This window comes from Jaculus jaculus, chromosome 1 (assembly GCF_020740685.1).
Source record: "Jaculus jaculus isolate mJacJac1 chromosome 1, mJacJac1.mat.Y.cur, whole genome shotgun sequence".
NCBI lineage: Eukaryota > Metazoa > Chordata > Mammalia > Rodentia > Dipodidae > Jaculus > Jaculus jaculus.
This window is the reverse complement of record NC_059102.1, coordinates 303,380,856-303,398,652: the sequence shown is the minus strand read 5'-3', so window position 1 is coordinate 303,398,652 and position 17,797 is coordinate 303,380,856. Positions and strand designations below refer to the sequence as shown.

The following is a 17,797-nucleotide window of genomic DNA, read 5'->3' as shown; positions in this document are numbered from 1 at the left end:
CATAAGACCATCATAATAGCAGGAAAAGATCATGACATCAAAATAAAAGACAGGGGCTGGAGAGATGGCTTAGTGGTTAAGCGCTTGCCTGTGAAGCCTAAGGACCCCAGTTTGAGGCTCGATTCCCCAGGACCCATGTTAGCCAGATGCACAAGGGAGCGCATGTGTCTGGAGTTCATCTGCAGTGGCTGGAAGCCCTGGCACACCCATTCTCTCTCTCTCTCTGCCTCTTTCTGTCTGTTGCTCTCAAATAAATAAATAAAATTAAACCAAAAAAATAAAAAAATAAAAGACAGACTGATTGAAAGGGGGAGGGCATATTATGGAGAGTGGGGTTTCAAAGGGAAAAGTGGGGCATAGGAAAGAATTACCATGGGATATTGTTTACAATCTAAGTTGTCAAAAAATTATAAAAAATAAATAAAATAATAATAACAATAAAAAATATTATTTGTAGCTAGGTATGGTACAGCATATCTACAGTCCAAACACTCAGGAGGATTATACTTAAAAAAAAAAAGAATACTATGTGTAAGCTATATTCATATTTATAATCCCAATACTTGGAAGGCTGAGACAGGGAGATTGGGTATTTTAAGCCATTTTTGGCTACATAGTGAGACCTTATCTCAAAACAAACAAAAAAGTCATTAGTTTTACTCCTTGACATTCTAAGTTATTCAATGAATTTTGAAAGATTTGAGTATTCTACTCTTTGTTTCTTTCACATTTCAAAAACTATCAAATTCTATTTTCTAGTAACAGAGACTTAAAAATCTTTTTTGTTCTCATGAGCAGATTTTTCTCAATAAGAGGCCTATATAGTGGTATTTCCAAACAATGATTCAGATGATTAACCAACCCAAAAAACCTATAATGTAATAACTATGTAGGGCTGGAGAGATTGTTCAGTGGTTGCAAAGCCTAACAGCCTGGCTCTATTCCCCAGTAGACACATAAAGCCAGATGCATAAAGTGGTACATGAATCTGGAGTTTGTTTGCACAGGCTAGATGCCCTAGCAAACCCATCCATTTATTCATTCGTATTCTCTCCCACCCTCTCTTCTTGCAGATAAAAATAAAAAACAAAGCCGGGCATGGTGGTGCACGCCTTTAATCCCAGCACCCCGGAGGCAGAGGTAGGAGGATCGCGGTGAGTTCGAGGTGACCCTGAGACTCCATAGTGAATTCCAGGTCAGCCTGGGCTAGAGAGAGACCCTACCTCGAAAAACCAAAAAATAAAAATAAAAAACAAAGATATTTGTGGGGGGGGGGGCGTGTACCACAGGTGCATGTGTGAAAGTTGGAGGACAGTCTTGAGGTGCCTATGTCCTACTTTCTTGGAGACAGGGCCTCTTACCACTGCAAACAAACTGCCAGACTGCAAAGAAATCAACATCACACTAGCTGACCCACACCTGAAAGCTTCAGATTCTCCTCCCATTGTAGCAGGTGTTGGTATCACAGACACATGTGCCACTTTGCACCTGGCATTATGTGGATGCTAGTGAACTGAACTTGGATGGGCAGTCTTTGCAAACAAGCACCTTACCCCAATGGCCACACTTTTAACAGAATGTCATGATAAAAGGTTTTAACAAATACAGCTGGGCATGGTGGTATCCACTTTTAATACCAGTGCTTGGGGTTCAAGGTCATCCCAGGACTACAAAGTGAGTTGGTCAGCCTGGGCTATAATGAGACCATACCTTCAAAAAAAAAAAAAAAAAAGCATAACCTGCCTAAGAAGAAAAAAACTGATAAAAGGCTTTCATCTCCCAAGTTATAGAAGACTTAACATTGTTAGGCAGAAGTTCAATAACAATTTTTTTTTCAAGTTGGGTGTGTTCACACACCTTTAAATCCCAGCATTTCAGGAGAAGCCTTGTGAGTTCAAAGCCACTCACTATGTAGTCTCAGGGTAGCCTCCAACTCACAGCAATCCTACTTTTGCCTCCTGAGTGCTGGGATTAAATGAGTGCACCACCACGCCCGGCAATACTAGAAATTATTCCCTGTTATTTGAAAACGCTTCACACATTTCTCATCAACTATAAATTACTGACAAATCAGCCAAATAGAATATTTCCTTACTTGAAGTTTTAATTGTTGAGGGGCTGGAGAGATGGCTTAGCATTTAAGTTGCTTGCCGTCAAAGTCAAAGGACTCAGATTTGACTCCCCAGGACCCATATAAGCCAGATGCACAAGGTGGAGCATGTGTCTGGAGTTCCATTTGCAGTGGCTGGAGGCCCTGATGCTCCTAATCTCTCTATCTGCCCCCTCCTCCCACTTCCCTCCCTGAAATAAATAGAATTTTTAAAAAATTGGGCTAGAGAGATGGCTTAGCAGTTAAGGTGTTTGCCTGCAAAGCCACAGGATCCCAGTTCCATTCTCCAGGACTCACATAAGCCAGATGCACAAGGGGGCGCATATGCCTGGAGTCAGTGTGCAGTGCCTGGATGACCTGGCACTCCCATTCTCTCTTTCTCAAATAAATAAATAAAATGTTTAAAAAGATAATTGTAGCTTTTAAAAAATTTTAATTGTTTAAAGAATAAGATAGGGCTGGAGAGAGAGCTTAGCAGTTAAGGCACTTGTCTGCAAAGCCAAAGGACCCAGGTTCAATTCCCTAGGACCCATGCAAGTCAGATGTACAAAGGCATCCATGTTTCTGGTGTTTGTTTACAGTGGCTGAAGGCCCTGGCACACACCCATTTCTATCTGCCCCCTCCCTCCCTCTCTCTCAAATAAATGAAATAAATAAAATAAGGGGCTGGAGAGATGGCTTAGCGGTTAAGGGGCTTGCTTGCCTGCAAAGCCTAAGGACCCAGGTTTGATTCCCAGGATCCATGTCAGCCAGGTGCAAAAAGTGGTGTATGCATCTGGAATTCATTTGCAGAGGCTAATGCATCCATTATCTCTTTTTTTCTCTCAAATAAGTAAATAAAATAAAAATTATTTTAAAAGAATAAAATAAGTAATACATTTAAGGGCTAAAGAGATGGCTTAGCAGTTAAGGCACTTGCCTGTGAAGAAGCCAAAGGACCCAGGTTAAATGCTTCAATACCCATGTAAACCAGATACACAAGGTGACACAAGTATCTGGAGTTCATTTGCAGTGGCTGGAGGCCCTGGTGTGCCCATTCTCTCTTTCAAATAAATACTTTTTAAAAATAAAAATAAATAGATACATAATACATTCAATCTGCAGCTACAGCTTCTGTAGTATAAGAGAATCTTAAGCCGGGCGTGGTGGCGCATGCCTTAAATCCCTGCATTCGGGAGGCAGAGGTAGGAAGATTATTGTGAGTTCGAGGCCAGCCTGAGATGACAGGGTTAATTCCAGGTCAGCCTGGACCAGAGTGAGACCCTACCTCGGAAAAAAAAAAAAAAAAAAAGGAAAAACAAAGAGAGAGTATCTTTTTAAAAAATTTTTTATTTATTAATTTGAGAGTGACAGAGAGAGAGAATGGGTGCACCAGAGCTTCCAACCACTGCAAACAAACTCCAAACACGTGCGCCCCCTTGTGCATCTGGCTAACGTGGGTCCTGGGGAATCAAGCCTTGAACCAAGGTCCTTAGGCTTCACAGGCAAGCACTTAACCACTAAGTCATCTCTCCAGCCCAAGAGAGAGTATCTTAAATTACACAGTACATTAACGTTTCTACTAATCGTTTCCTTTTTAAAATATTTTTATTTGCAAGGAGGGAAAGAAAGAATGTGCCTGTCAGGGCATCTTGCCACTGCAAACAAACTCCAAATGCATGAACCATTTTGTGCAACTAGTTTTATGTGGGTACTGGGGAATGGAACCCAGAACACCAGGCTTTGCAAGCAAGTGCCTTTAACCACTGAGGCATATTGCCAGCTCACCAACAGCATTTTCAAAAATAAATGACTTGCTATATATAGCTCCAACTAGTAGTAATGTCAACAGTAAACTAGAATAAGGAGTTCAAGATTCTAACATCAATTTGGTAATTTATTGTTGTTCGTTTTTTATTTATTTATTTGAGAGCCACAGACATAGGGAGATAGAGAGAGAGAGAGAGAGAATGGGCGCGCCAGGGCTTCCAGCCACTGCAAACGAACTCCAGACGCGTGCACCCCCTTGTGCATCTGGCTAACGTGGGACCTGGGGAACCGAGCCTCGAACTGGGATCCTTAGGCTTCACAGGCAAGCGCTTAACCACTAAGCCATCTCTCCAGCCCCAATTTGGTAATTTATTAGCTCTGAGCTCAGTATACTATTCTAAAATATTCACAAGATTGAAAGAAAACAAAGACTCAGATTTAGGAATGATGAAGCGGGAAGTGAAAGACAACATTATGGGGATGAGGTGATGGTTCAGTTGATAAAACTCTTGCTGAGCAAACATGAAGACTGGAATTGAGATCCCCACCCCCCACATACATGCCAGGCAAGCACAGCAGCATACCTGTAGTCCCAGGGCTCAGGAGGTGGAACAAGCTGGTTAGCTAGGCCAGACAAACAGGACAGCTCTGGGTTCAGTGTAAGACTTGTCTTAATAAATGAAATGGGCCGGGCGTGGTGATGCATGCTTTAATCCCAGGACTCAGGGGGCAGATGTAGGAGGATGAATTCAAAGACACCCTGAGACTACATAGTGAATTGCAGGTCAGCCTAGAGTAGGGCAAGACTCTACCTCAAAAAACCGAGATAAATAAATAAATGACATGGAGTGATTGAAGTATTCACTCAATGTTAACCTCTGGCCTCCCGCAGCACTTGTATACACATGCATACACACCAGGGCACTCAAATGCAGACAGGCATGCACACCACACATATATACCTGCAAAAAAAAAAAAAAGAGAGAGAGATGCTGTTATGAAGGTTAGAAAGGTTCTTTCAGGGTAGTATTGGTTCTAAATTATGCAGTTTAAGTTAGTTGGCAACAAAAGCAAAAGTTGAAATTGTAGGCTTAAAGACAAACTGACACCATGTCAATAGGTAAGTTCTCTGTGAGAGTGAATACAAATGAAGATCTGAACCTTGACCATCTAAGTGCTTTCCAAAGCAGCAATTAGCAATGTGTAGCTACTGACCCCTGAAACATACTGAGGACCTATGTTTAAAATTTTTATTTAATTAAAATTTAAATTAATATAAGAGTATTATTCAGCAGTTAATGAAATGAAATATCCAAAAGGATTAGGACAAACCTTAAATACATACTGCAAAGCTAACAGTTAGTCTGAAAAGGCTACATATGTATGATTACAACCATTTATCATTCAAGGAAAAGTAAAACTATGGCGATAAAAAGAGTGGTTATCCGGGGTTCAGAGAGATAGATAGTAAGTGGAAAAGAGGACATTTTTAAAAAATATTTTATTTGGGCTGGAGAGATGGCTTAGCGGTTAAGCGCTTGCCTGTGAAGCCTAAGGACCCTGGTTCAAGGCGTGATTCCCCAGGACCCATGTAAACCAGATGCACAAGGGGACACACGCATCTGGAGTTTGTCTGCAGTAGCTGGAGGCCCTGGCATGCCCATTCTCTTTCTTTGCCTTTCCCTGTTGTTCTCAAATAAATAATTTATTTATTTATGAGAGAGAAAGAGACAGACAGAGAGAAAGAGAGAATGGGCATGCCAGAGCCTCTAGCCACTGCATACCAACTCCAGATACGTGTGACCCCTTGTGCATCTGGCTTACGTGGGTCCTGGTGAATTGAACCCAGGTTCTTAGGTTTCACTGGCAAATGTAACCACTAAGCCATTTCCCCAGTCCCCCAGAGGACATTTTTAAGAATGATAAAACTATTCGTGATTCCTATACATAAATTTGCATGCTATACACATAAGATATTTTGCATGCGTTTTGCAAAGCACGAAGAATGAGCCCTACTCATTCTGGTTAATAATGATGGTGAATCATTTCATCAAGTACAACAAAGATACTACACTAAATCAGGGTATTAATAAAAGGAAACTCTTGGTTGGAGAGATACCTTATCAGTTAAAAGCACTTGCTTGCAAAGTGTGACACAACCTGGGTTTGAGCACCAATACCCACACAGAAACAAACGCACAAAGTGCCACATGCATCTGGAATTTGTTTGTAGTAGTAAGAGACCCTGGTGCACCCACTCATTCTGCCTCTCTGCCTCTTTCTATCCACCTGCCTCTCATAAACAAATCATAAAAAAAAGTTTAGGGAGATGGGCGTGGTTGCACACACATTTAATCCCAGCACTCTGGAGGCAGAGAGAGCAGGATCACCATGAGTTTGAGGCCACTCTGAGACCATATAGTGAATTCCAGGTCCACACGGATAGACTGAAACCCTACGTCAAAAACCAAAACAAGGGCTGGAGAGATGGCTTAGCGGTTAAGCGCTTGCCTGTGAAGCCTAAGGACCCCGGGTTCAAGGCTCGGTTCCCCAGGTCCCACATTAGCCAGATGCACAAGGGGGCGCACGCGTCTGGAGTTCGTTTGCAGAGGCTGGAAGCCCTGGCGCGCCCATTCTCTCTCTCTCCCTCTACCTGTCTTTCTCTCTGTGTCTGTCACTCTCAAATAAATAAATAAATAATTTAAAAAAAAAACAACAACAAAAGCCAGGCGTGGTGGCGGACACCTTTAATCCCAGCACTCAGGAGGCAGAGGTAGGAGGATTGCCATGCGTTCAAGGCCACCCTGAGATGACAGAGTTAATTCCAGGTCAGTCTGGACCAGAGTGAGACCCTACCTGGAAAACAAACAAACAAACAAACAAACAAACAACAACAAAGCCGGGCGTGGTGGGGCACACCTTTAATCCCAGCACTTAGGAGGCAAAGGGAGAGGATCGTCATGAGTTCGAGGCCACCCTGAGACTCCATAGTCAATTTCAGGTCAGCCTGATCTAGAATGAGACCCTACCTTGAAAAAAATAAAAGATAATAAATAAATAATTTTTTTCACAAAAAAAAAAAAAGAGCTGGCTTAGCCTTAAATTAAGGTTCTTGCCTGAAAAGCCTAACAACCAGAGTTCGATTCCCCAGTACCCATATAAAGTCAGATGCAAAAGGTGGTGCATGTGTCTGGAATTCATCTGCAGTGGTTGGAGGCCCTGGTATGTCCATTTTCTTTCTCTCTGCCTCTTTTTCTCTCAAATAAATAATTAAATTTATTTGTTTATATTTTGGTTTTTCAAGGTAGGGTCTCACTCTGGCCCAGGCTGGCCTGGCTGGCAGTCACTACTATGTAGTCTCAGGGTGGCCTCAAACTCACAGAGATCCTTCTACCCCTGCCTCCTGAGTGCTGGGATTAAAGGTGTATGCTACTACGCCCAGTTTGACAAAACTATTCTTATATAGTGGAGGCACACGCCTTTAATCCCAGCACTCAGGAGGCAGGGGTAGGAGGACTAATGAGGTGAGTTTAAGGCGAGTTCGAGGCCACCCTGAGACTACGTAGTGAATTCCAGATCAGCCTGGGCTAAAATGAAACCCTACCCAGTCAAATCCAGCCTAGAGATCAGAATTAAAGAATAAGGAGATATTAAATCCTGGGATCATGCCTGATTTAGAAATCAGTGTGACAATTCTGGTACAGACCAATGTGAGACATGAAATTCCTCAGAATCCAAACCTGAAGAATACCGAGCCCTTAAGCATAGAGCCACAGTCAAGCTAAATCAGGTCAGAAAACTCTGCCAAGGAACATCCTGATCTGAGGCGTTCAAACAGGGATCATTTGTCAGTTTATTCTTCACTTTATTGGACACTAACCACCATCAAGATTTATGCAAGAGTAGAATGATTAGAAACCCCCTCAAATTACATGCCAAACACTAAAACCTTCGAGATGAAAAATACTTCTGAATTCTACATCATTTATGACTTTAAGGAAAGTAAAAAGAATTTTACATATCTGACAACTAACTTCAACATCAATGAATATTATTTAAGTTACTTTTAATTTTTCATAAAATATTTTAAAGGTAGCCATGTGTGGTGGCGTACACTTGTAATCCCAGCACTCAAAAGGGAGATGTACGAGGATTGCTATGATTTCAAGGCCAGCCTGGGCTAGAGTGAGACCTTATCTCAACAACACCGGGCCCCCCAAAGAAAAGTTATTTCAAAGGTGCATTTTGTAAACACATATGTAAGAAATTATATCAATGCCTCAAGTCTGTCCTATTAAAAATAATTTATAGGGACTGAAGAGATGGCTTAGCAGTTAAGGTGTTTGCCTGCAAAGCCAAAGGATCCCAGTTTGATTCTCCAGGAACCACATGAGCCAGATGCACAAAGGGGCGCATGCCATCTGGAGTTCATTTGCAGTGGCTGGAATCCCTAGCGCACCCATTCTCTCTCTGCCTCTTCCTCTCAAATAAATAGAATAGAATACAGATCTCTTTATTTTACAGCTCTCAAAGCTGCTAAAAACAAAAGTGTTTCTTTGTAATTCAAATGAATACTTTGTTGGTAAGTAAGTAAATGTTTGCCTGGGTACAAGTAATAATAGCAAGTACTAGGAAAGAGCTCACAGTATTTTTTAAAAAGGGACCTGTCAACACTGAAGATGTTTCTAAGTTCAATAATGACACGTATGGTGGCAGTAGTTAAGCATCTGATTTGTCTCACAAGATCTAGATTTGAGTGCACTCTCTTTTAAAAAATTTTATTTATTTATGAGCAGAGAGAGAGAGAATGAAAGAAAGTGAATATAGGCACACCAAGGCCTCCTCCTGTTGTTGCAAACAACTCCAGATGCACAGGCCACTTTGTGTATCTGGCTTTAAGTGGGTTCTGTGGAATGAAACCCCAGCTGGCAGGCTTTGCAAGCAAGTATCTTTAACCACTGAGTCATCTTCCAGGCCAAGTACACACTCACCTATTAATCATGGGACTGTTTTGCTGCTTTTAAGCTTAGTGTCTTCAAATGTGAAACAAGACATTAACACTAATACTGAACCTTAACTAGGAGAAGTAAATAAAGAGAACTTTTATTATTCAGCTACTAATCTCAAAGAAGTGTGTGTGTGTGTGTTGTTCTTGTGGTGCAGTTTACTGAGCCACACATTTTTGGTATGTATATGTAGTATGTGATCAGATGTAGGGTCTTGTGTGGTGGCCAGAGGAAGAGGTAGGCTTACAGGAATGCAAGTAGGTTCTGGAGATTGAACTCAGGCCCTCATGTTTACAACAGCAAGTATTCTTAGCTGCTGAGCCATCTCCCCAGTCGTGTGTGTGTGTGTGTGTGTGTGTGTGTGTGTGTGTAATTTGCAAGCACAGAGAGGGAGGTAGTAAGAAGAAAGACAGAGAATGGGCGATCTGGGGCCTCCAGCTACCGCATACAAACTCTGGACATATGCGTCACTTTGTGCATCAGTCCTACATGGGGACAGAGGAACTGAACTCCAGCTGTTAGGCTTCTCAGCCTTAACTGCTAAATCATCTCTCCAGCCCCTCTTTTTATTTTATTTTTTATTTTTTTATTTTTTGGTTTTTCGAGGTAGGGTCTCACTCTGGTCCAGGCTGACCTGGAATTAACTGTCATCTCAGGGTGGCCTTGAACTCATGGCAATCCTCCTACCTCTGCCTCCCGAGTGCTGGGATTAAAGGCGTGCGCCACCACGCCCGGCTAAGCCATCTCTCCAGCCCCCTTTTTAAATAAAGTTTTTTGAAATAAGGTCTCTGCAGCCCATGCTGGCCTCAAACTTGTGGCAATCTTCCTGCCTCAGCCTCTTAAGTACTAGGATTACAGGCATGAGTCACCTACTCAGATAATAATTTAAGTCTTAAGATAAAAGTATCGAGCTGGGCACATGCCATTAATCCCAGTTTGTAAAAATATTTTTATTTATTTATTAGCAAGCAGAGAGAGAATGGGCTGGTGAACTCCAGATACATGAGTATCTGACTTTACATGAGTACTAGGAAATCAAACCAGGTCATTAGGCTTTGCAGGCATTGAGCCATCACTCCAGCTCAATCCCAGCTTTTTGAGATCAGTTACTGAATAAAAAAGATCTCTTTAGCCGGACTTGGTGATGGCACACCTTTAATCCCAGAACTTGGGAGGCAGAGGTCGGAGGATCGCCATGAGTTTAAGACCACCCTGAGAACACATAGTGAATTCCAGGTCTGCCTGGGCTAGAGTGAGACCTTTACATTAAAAAAAAAAAAAAAAAAAAAATCTCTTCATTCCTCCTAGTTATAATGCAGTATTGCTGTTTTTGTCCTTATTCCACATATGAAAAATCTGAGGTTAAAAGTAGCCAAAAATACCAAGCACTCAGAAGGTACTATGAGTTCGAGGCCAGCCTGAGACTACACAGTGAATTCTAGGTCAGCCTGAACTACAATGAGACCTTACCTCAAAAAATAAACAAACAGGGCTGGAGAGATGGCTTAGCGGTTAAGCGCTTGCCTGTGAAGCCTAAGAACCCCGGTTCGAGGCTCGGTTCCCCAGGTCCCACGTTAGCCAGATGCACAAGGGGGCGCACGCATCTGGAGTTCATTTGCAGAGGCTGGAAGCCCTGGCGCGCCCATTCTCTCTCTCTCTCCCTCTCTGTCTTTCTCTCTGTGTCTGTCACTCTCAAATAAATAAATAAAAAATTTTAAAAAATAAAAAGAAAATAAACAAACAACAACAAAAAACTTCTTAGAAGGAGGGAGGGGATATGGCTCAGCAGTTAAAAGTACCAGCATGCAAAGCATGCCCAACCAGTTTTAATTCCCCAGGACCCAAGTGAAGCCAGGTGCAAAGCGGCACATGCATCTGTGATCCCAATACCTGAACAATGGGAGGCAGAGCCAGGAGGATCAGAAGCTCACAGGTCATAACTAGTTTAATGTTTAGTCCTTTGAGTCTAGCAGTTCTGCAATGGCAAGAGACCCAGTCTCAAAAAAGGTAGAGCACAGGGGCTGGAGAGATGGCTCAGCGATTACATGCACTTGTTTACAAATCCTGATGGCCCAGGCCCGGGTTGCACTACCCATGCAAAGGCAAATGCACAAAGTGGCACATGTGTCTGGAATTTGTTTACAGTGGCAAGAGGCCCTGGCCCATTCTCTCAAATTAAAAAAAAAAATTGTTTTTAAAGCCAGGCATGGTGGCACATGCCTTTAATCCCAGCTCTCGGGAGGCAGAGGTAGGAGGATCGCTGTGAGTTCAAGGCCACCCTGACACTACGTAGTATATTCCAGGTCAGCCTGGGCTACAGTGAAACCCTACCTTGAAACCCCCCCCAAAAAAAGAGGGCTGGAGACATGGCTTAGTGGCTAATACACCTGCCTGCGAAGACCAAAGACCCAGGTTTGAGTCTCTGGGACCCACATAAGCCAGATGCACAAGGTGGTGCATGCCCTGGCATGCCCATTCTCTCTATCTGCTTCTCTCTCGCCCCCACCTCTCTCTCCAGTGAATATTTTGTTTTTGAGGTAGGGTCTCACTGTAGCCCGGGCTGACCTGGAATTAACTTTGTGGTCTCAGGATGGCCTCGAACTCACAGCAATTCTCCTACCTCTGCCTCCCAAGTGCTGGGATTAAAGGAGTGTACCACCACGCCCAGCTATAAGTAAATATTAAAAAGAAAAAGAAGGTGGAACACAGAAACCTCAAGATTGTCATCTGATCTCCACATGCCCCCTGTGGCATACATTTCCCCCCCCCCAAAAAAAAAATACTACAAAACAAACAAGAAACTTCTGGGGCTGGAGAGATGGTTTAGGAGTTAAGACGCTTGTAAAGCCAAGTACCCAGGTTCAATTCCCAGTACCCACGTAAGCTAGATGCACAAGGGGGCGCATGTTTGTTTGCAATGGCTAGAGGCCCTGGTGTGCCCTTTCTGTCTGTCCATCTCCTCTCTCTCTGCTTGCAAATAAATACATAAATAATAAAAAATTCCCATGTTGCCCAGTGTGGTGACACACACCTTTAAAAAAAAAAAAAAAAAACACTCTGGAGCTGGAGAGATGGCTCAGCTGTTTAAGGTGCTTGTTCATTGAGCCTGCCAGCCTGGGTTCAATTCCCCAGTACCTACGTAAAGCCAGATAGATGCACAAAGTAGTGCATGCATCTGGAGTTCATCTGCAACAACAAGAGGCTGGCCTGTATTCTGTATTCATTCACATTCTTTCCTTCTCAAATAAATAAAATAAACAAGAACTTCTTAGAGGAAATGTTTATTACTTGAGAAAACCTGAAATGGTAAAACTACGCATTAAGGGGAAGATATGATAACTAAAGAAACACATCATAAACGTTTGACAGAAAATAAAAAAAAAAATCTTAATGTTAAAGAAATTGGGAGAGGGGATTGGGAGATGGCACAGTTGGTTGGAAAAGTCCTTGCCCTACAAGTCTTAGGACCTGAGTTCAGATCCCTAGCACATACCTAAAAGCTGACTCTGATGCATGCCTGTAATCCTAGCACTGAGGAAGCAGAAACAGGATTCCCAGCGGCTTACTGGCTAGTTTCCCTAGCCAAGTAAATTAGCTTCAAGTGCAATGAGAATATGTCTAAAAAAAAAAAAAAAATAGAAGCTATCTTTAATCACAGCACTCAGGAGGCAGAGGTAGGAGGATCACCCTCAATCTGAGGCCACCCTGAGACTACACAGTAAATTCCAGCCAGGTCAGCCTGAGCTAGAGTGAAACCCTAACTCGGAAAAACAAAACAACAACAACAAAAAGATGGGAGGGAGGGGGATGCAAGCATTTATCAAAGCAAAACCAACCAGGTTAGCTCCCTCCTGGGTCTGGCAGAGGAATGGAAGAAAGAAAAAAAAAATGAGAACAGCAATTAAGAAAGTCACTCAAGACAGAGGAGTGCTCAGCACTGAAATATCTCTATCACACCTTCCAAGGCTCAGGGTCCATTGCAGAAGAGGTGGTGGAAAGAATGTAAGAGCCAAAGGAAAGAAAGGTAGGACTCCTTACAACATGCTCCTCCAGACACAAAATGGCCTGGATATCCATGACCTCATACTGCTTGATACTTCCTACACAAGACCATCATAATAGGAGGAAAAGATGACATCAAAATAAAAGAGAGACTAATTGGGAGGGGAAGGGGATATGAAGGAGAATGGAGTTTCAAAAGGGGAAAGTGGGGGGAGGGAGGGAATTATCATGGGTTATTTTTTACAATCATGGAAGTTGTCAATAAAAAAATATTTTTAAAAAAGTCACTCAATGCTAACTTCTGATTTCCACATGCACATGCAGACATGTACCTGCACACACATACAGCCATATGCATACACACCACACACATATACATGCAAGAGAAGGAATTAATAAAACAAATAGGATGCAGACTCAACCCATAAACTGTTGCCTCAATATCCAATTTCAAGTAAGTGCCTTTACACTGCTGAATTATCTTCCCAGTCCTCATTATCAAATCTTACAGTAGCACGTACCTTTAATCCCGGCATTTGGGAGGCAGAGGTATGAGGATGAGTTCAAGGCCACCCTGAGACTACACAGTGAATTCCTGGTCAGCCTGGGCTAGAGTGAGACCCTACCTCGAAACAGACAGACAGACAGACAGACAGACAGACAGACACACACACACACACACACAGTGTTTTCAAGGGGCTGGGGAGATGGCTCAGTGGACAAAGTGCTTCCTTCACAAGCACCAAGACCTGAGTTTGGATGGCCAGCACCACATAAAAATGCCAGGTATGGCAATACATGCTAGGAAGGTGGGTCAGGAGGATCCTCAGGGTTTGTGGGATAGCTCATTTAGTACAATCAGTGAGCTCTGGGTTCCACGAGAAATTGCATTTCAAAAATACACAGGGCTGAGGAGGTTGCTCAGTGGTTACTTTCAAGAGCTTGCTTGCAAAGCCTGATGGCCTGGGTTCAATTCCCCAGTACCCACATAAAACCAGATGTAATAAGTGGGCATGCATCTGGGATTTGTTTGCAGTGGCAGGAGGTCCCGAAGCACCCATATTCTCTCTCTGCCTATTTCTTTCCCTCTCTCAAATAAATAAAAAATCTTTTAAAATATATATGTATACATGCAAAAACATCTGTTTTTATATTTTTATGAAAATGAATCAATCCCTGACACATGAGTTTATTTTTTATAGCAAGGCACACTAATCATTTAAATTGCAAAGTTATAAGTTAGTAAAACTGTTCTAGTTCTTTTTGGTTGTCCATTTCTCCTGAACCTCCAGGTTCCTGCTCTGGTAAGCCCCTATTGTTCCAGCCCAGTTGGATTGGAGTGATGGGGATGGGGAAGACTCCACACCCATACTCCCACATGGCAGGAGCTCTCTGCACTTTCTTCTGTTTCCTTCTCTTAATCTAATAGTCTCTCTAAATGTTAAAAAAAAAAAATTTCTGAAAAGGTTAGGGTCACAGATAATTTTAAGCATCATTCAATTTTCCTGTATCTGGACTGAATAAATTTCAGTATGAAAAGAAAAGTCATTAATTTGAGCCCAAAAAAGAAGTTCTAAATTTAGCCAGGCATGGTGGCACACGCCTTTAATCCCAGCACTTGGGAGACAGAGGTAAGAGGACTGCCGCGAGTTCGAGGCCACCCTGAGACTCCATAGTGAATTCCAGGTCAGCCTGGGCTAGACCCTACCTCGGGGAAAAAAACGTTCTAAAATTTTTAGTGCCGCCCCCCAAAGTCACAAGTCACATTAGCAAGGTAGCCATGTGAAAGTTGTTTTCTAGTCCACTGTCAAAAAAATCAAAGCATTTACAACATTATTATACTAGCCTTAAAAAAAAGTCCACTGATACTCATTCAGTAAACTTCAAAGCTGATGGCTCAACCTTCATGCCTGTCTAGTCACCATCCATTTTTTTTTTTTTTTGAAGAACTAGTTCTCCTTAAACTTCATATAACTGGATAATGCTTTAAACGACAGATAAGGACCAATTTTTATCAGAAAGTTATTCTAGAAATGGGTGAAAGAACACCAACCAGTATCTTCTTTGTACAGATCAAACTTTCTTTTAAGCCTAGCACTCCAGCTGCTGAGACAAATACATTATTAACTCCTAGCCAGCATGAGCTATATACATAGCAAGACCCGGTCTCAAACAAAACAAAATGGAACATAAAGCCCTTGATAGATTCTGCAAGTGAACATTTTGGATGCACCCAAACCATTCTAATATAAATTTCTGCATGCACAAGAAGAAGGTGGAACAGAAGCAAGCCTTTGTCCCCCCTCCACCTCGGAAATATTACAGGTGCCTTGAAATTTTAAGCTTAGAACACATTAAGTTAACTTTAACAGTTCAGATAACACTACAGTATAAATACACAGATATTATGTAATGAGTGTCCGTAGCCTAAACTTTTTAAAACAGGACCACAGTTGTTTCCATTATTTGAAAATACTAGTGGATGGTGTTTTTAAATTTTCCTTTTCTTTTTTATCTAAAGGATTTTGCTGGCCTTGAACTCATAACCCTACTGCCTCAGCTGAGATTACAGATGTGCACTAACTTGCCAGGCTAAAAGTTTTGAAACCTTAGAAAATATGTTTTGGATGTCAAATTTCAAACAGAGGAAAGGATTCTTCTGCAATAATTTTAGGACAAATTGGTGACAAACAAAATTAGAACATAAGGCTGACTTTCATAAGAAATTCTGACGCTGAAAACGAACAAACTCTCTCCTTTAGTGCTTCCTAAAAGAAATGCACTTTGGCCGGGCGTGGTGGCGCACGCCTTTAATCCCAGCACTCGGTAGGCAGAGGTAGGAGGATCTCCGAGAGTTCGAGGCCACCCTGAGACTACATAGTGAATTCCAGGTCAGCCTGAGCCAGAGTGAGACCCTACCTCAAAAAACCGAAAAAAAAAAAAAAAAAGAAAGAAAAGAAAAGAAAAGAAATGCACTTTGGGCCAGGTTAGTGTTCCTTCTACAGAACATAACTCAGAACGGCTCATCAGTTCTGTTCAAATCAATTTGTCTCTGCGTTGCCAGGAAGCGGCTTTGTTTCCAGTTTCATGGACTGGGATGTCAAAGAGTTAGACATTTCTTGAGACTCAAAAAGAAAAAAAGAAAAAAGAAAAGAAGCCCTTGTTTCAGTTTCCCCCTCCCCAGGGATGTGGGCATATTGATGTTTACAGAGACCCGATGCTTTTAAGAGAAGTCTGCAGACGTCCCTCGCTGACCACTCCACCCCTTACCGACAATTACACTTGTGTGTATTTATTTTTTATATATGTATATGTGTGTGTATATACATACATATATATATGTATGTATATATTTTTTAATTTTTTTTTTTTTTTGCTGTGGTAGCACTTAAGTTTTTTTGTGTGTGCTTTTTTTCTTTTCTTGTTTTAAGGCACCGGCACACACAATTTCCCCTCGGCGGGCAAGGTAGAAAGCAGCGTCTCGCACTTCGCTCGGGCAGGGGCAGGGGCAGGGGCAGGGGCAGAGGGAGGCCGGCGCGGCGGCTGTTTACCGGCGTCCTCTCCCTCCGGCACCGCGGACGGCGGCGGGGGGGGGGGTGTCCACACAGCGTTTCCGGTCCTCCGAGGGACGCGGGCAGCCTCGGCCCCTTCCCTCTGCCCCGGCCTCCCCCCCCCTCCGCCTTGTCCGCGTCCAGGGCGGCGTCCGCACCGCCCCTCGGCCTAACCTAACCCGGGCGGCACGCGGAGGCCTAAGGCCTAAAGGACGATGGCCACCGAGCAGCCCCGGGGCCGGCCGGGAGCCGGGGGCGGGCGAGGACAAGCCCCTTCCCCGGCTGCCTATTGTTCTCGGCCGCCGCCGCCCCGCTCCCCACGCCGCCCGCCCGCTCACCGCGCTGGTCCGAGCAGCAGCTCCTCTCAGCTCCGAGTCCCTGCGGCCGTCGCCACCGTCGCGGCAGCCGCCGCCGCCGCCGCCACCATCGACTCTGACTCTGTCCCAGGCCGCCGGGCCACGGCCGTCGCCGCCACCGCCAGCGCCGCCTCCAGCCCCCCACCTGCTGCTGCTGAGGCTGCTCCTGCAGCAGGGGCCATCTTGTTGGTCGGCCTCCTCTTCCTCCTCCTCCGCCTCCTCCTCCTCGTCGTCGTCGTCGTCGTCGTCCTCCGCCGCCCCGTCGCTCTCGTTGTCCTGGTCCCCCCTTCCTCTTCCTCAGACTCCGGGAGCCCGCCCCGAAGCCTAGGGGCGGAGACGTGGACGAGGCCCCGCCTCCTCTGGGGGCGTGGCCACAGGAGGGCGGGGCCACAGGAGGGCGGGGCGCGGCGGAAAGCTCTGAGTCACCGGCCGCAACGCTCCGCGGGGAGCCGCCGACGCGTCCCGCCCTGGTCCTGAGCGCTCCCACGCCCCCGAGCCCAGAAACTGGTCTCTTGGCCGGCGCTGCCCTGCCCTGCCCTGCCCTGCCCTGCCTGCCCTGCCCTGCCTGCCCGCCCGCAGCAGCAGCAGCAACAGCAGCCTTCGGGCCCAGCGGGCAGGTGGCCAGGCGGCGACGGGGCTGGGGGGGTGGTATTGGAGAATTGCTGTCGTTTCCTTCGGGTCTCGCACTGCTCTTTTCCGACCCTGGACTCTTTCTGTCCTCTTGCTTTGTTTTTACATCCTACCCCTCCGCAGCCACCACCACCCCCCGCAGCTCCCTTTTATCCAGATTTCTCCTCGCCACTTTCGCCCTCGTCCATCAACTCACAGAGTTCAACCTTTGTGCCGGGCGTGGGTGGCGCGCGCCTTTAATCCCAGCACTTGGGACGCAGAGGTGGGGGGGATCGCCGTGAGTTCGAGGCCACCCTAACACTACATAGCTCACCCTGGGCCACAGTGAAACCCTACTTCGAAAAACTAAAGAGACTTCAGCCTTTGCCCCAAAGGCCTGGACATTGCTCCGCT

General features: G+C 44.4%; 1 protein-coding gene across 2 annotated transcripts in view; it reads right to left on the bottom strand.

Annotated features, from left to right (window-relative positions):
* The window catches only part of Rc3h1 (ring finger and CCCH-type domains 1), a 103,031-nt gene extending 86,015 nt beyond the window's left edge, over positions 1 to 17,016 (bottom strand). The window contains exon 1 of one of the 2 annotated variants that reach the window (XM_045146795.1): positions 16,757 to 17,016. The gene's annotated coding sequence lies outside the window, so the exon portion shown is untranslated. The remainder of the gene's footprint in view (positions 1 to 16,756) is intronic. The other variant, XM_004658776.2, reaches the window with a different exon arrangement.
* Positions 17,017 to 17,797: the final 781 nt, after the last annotated feature.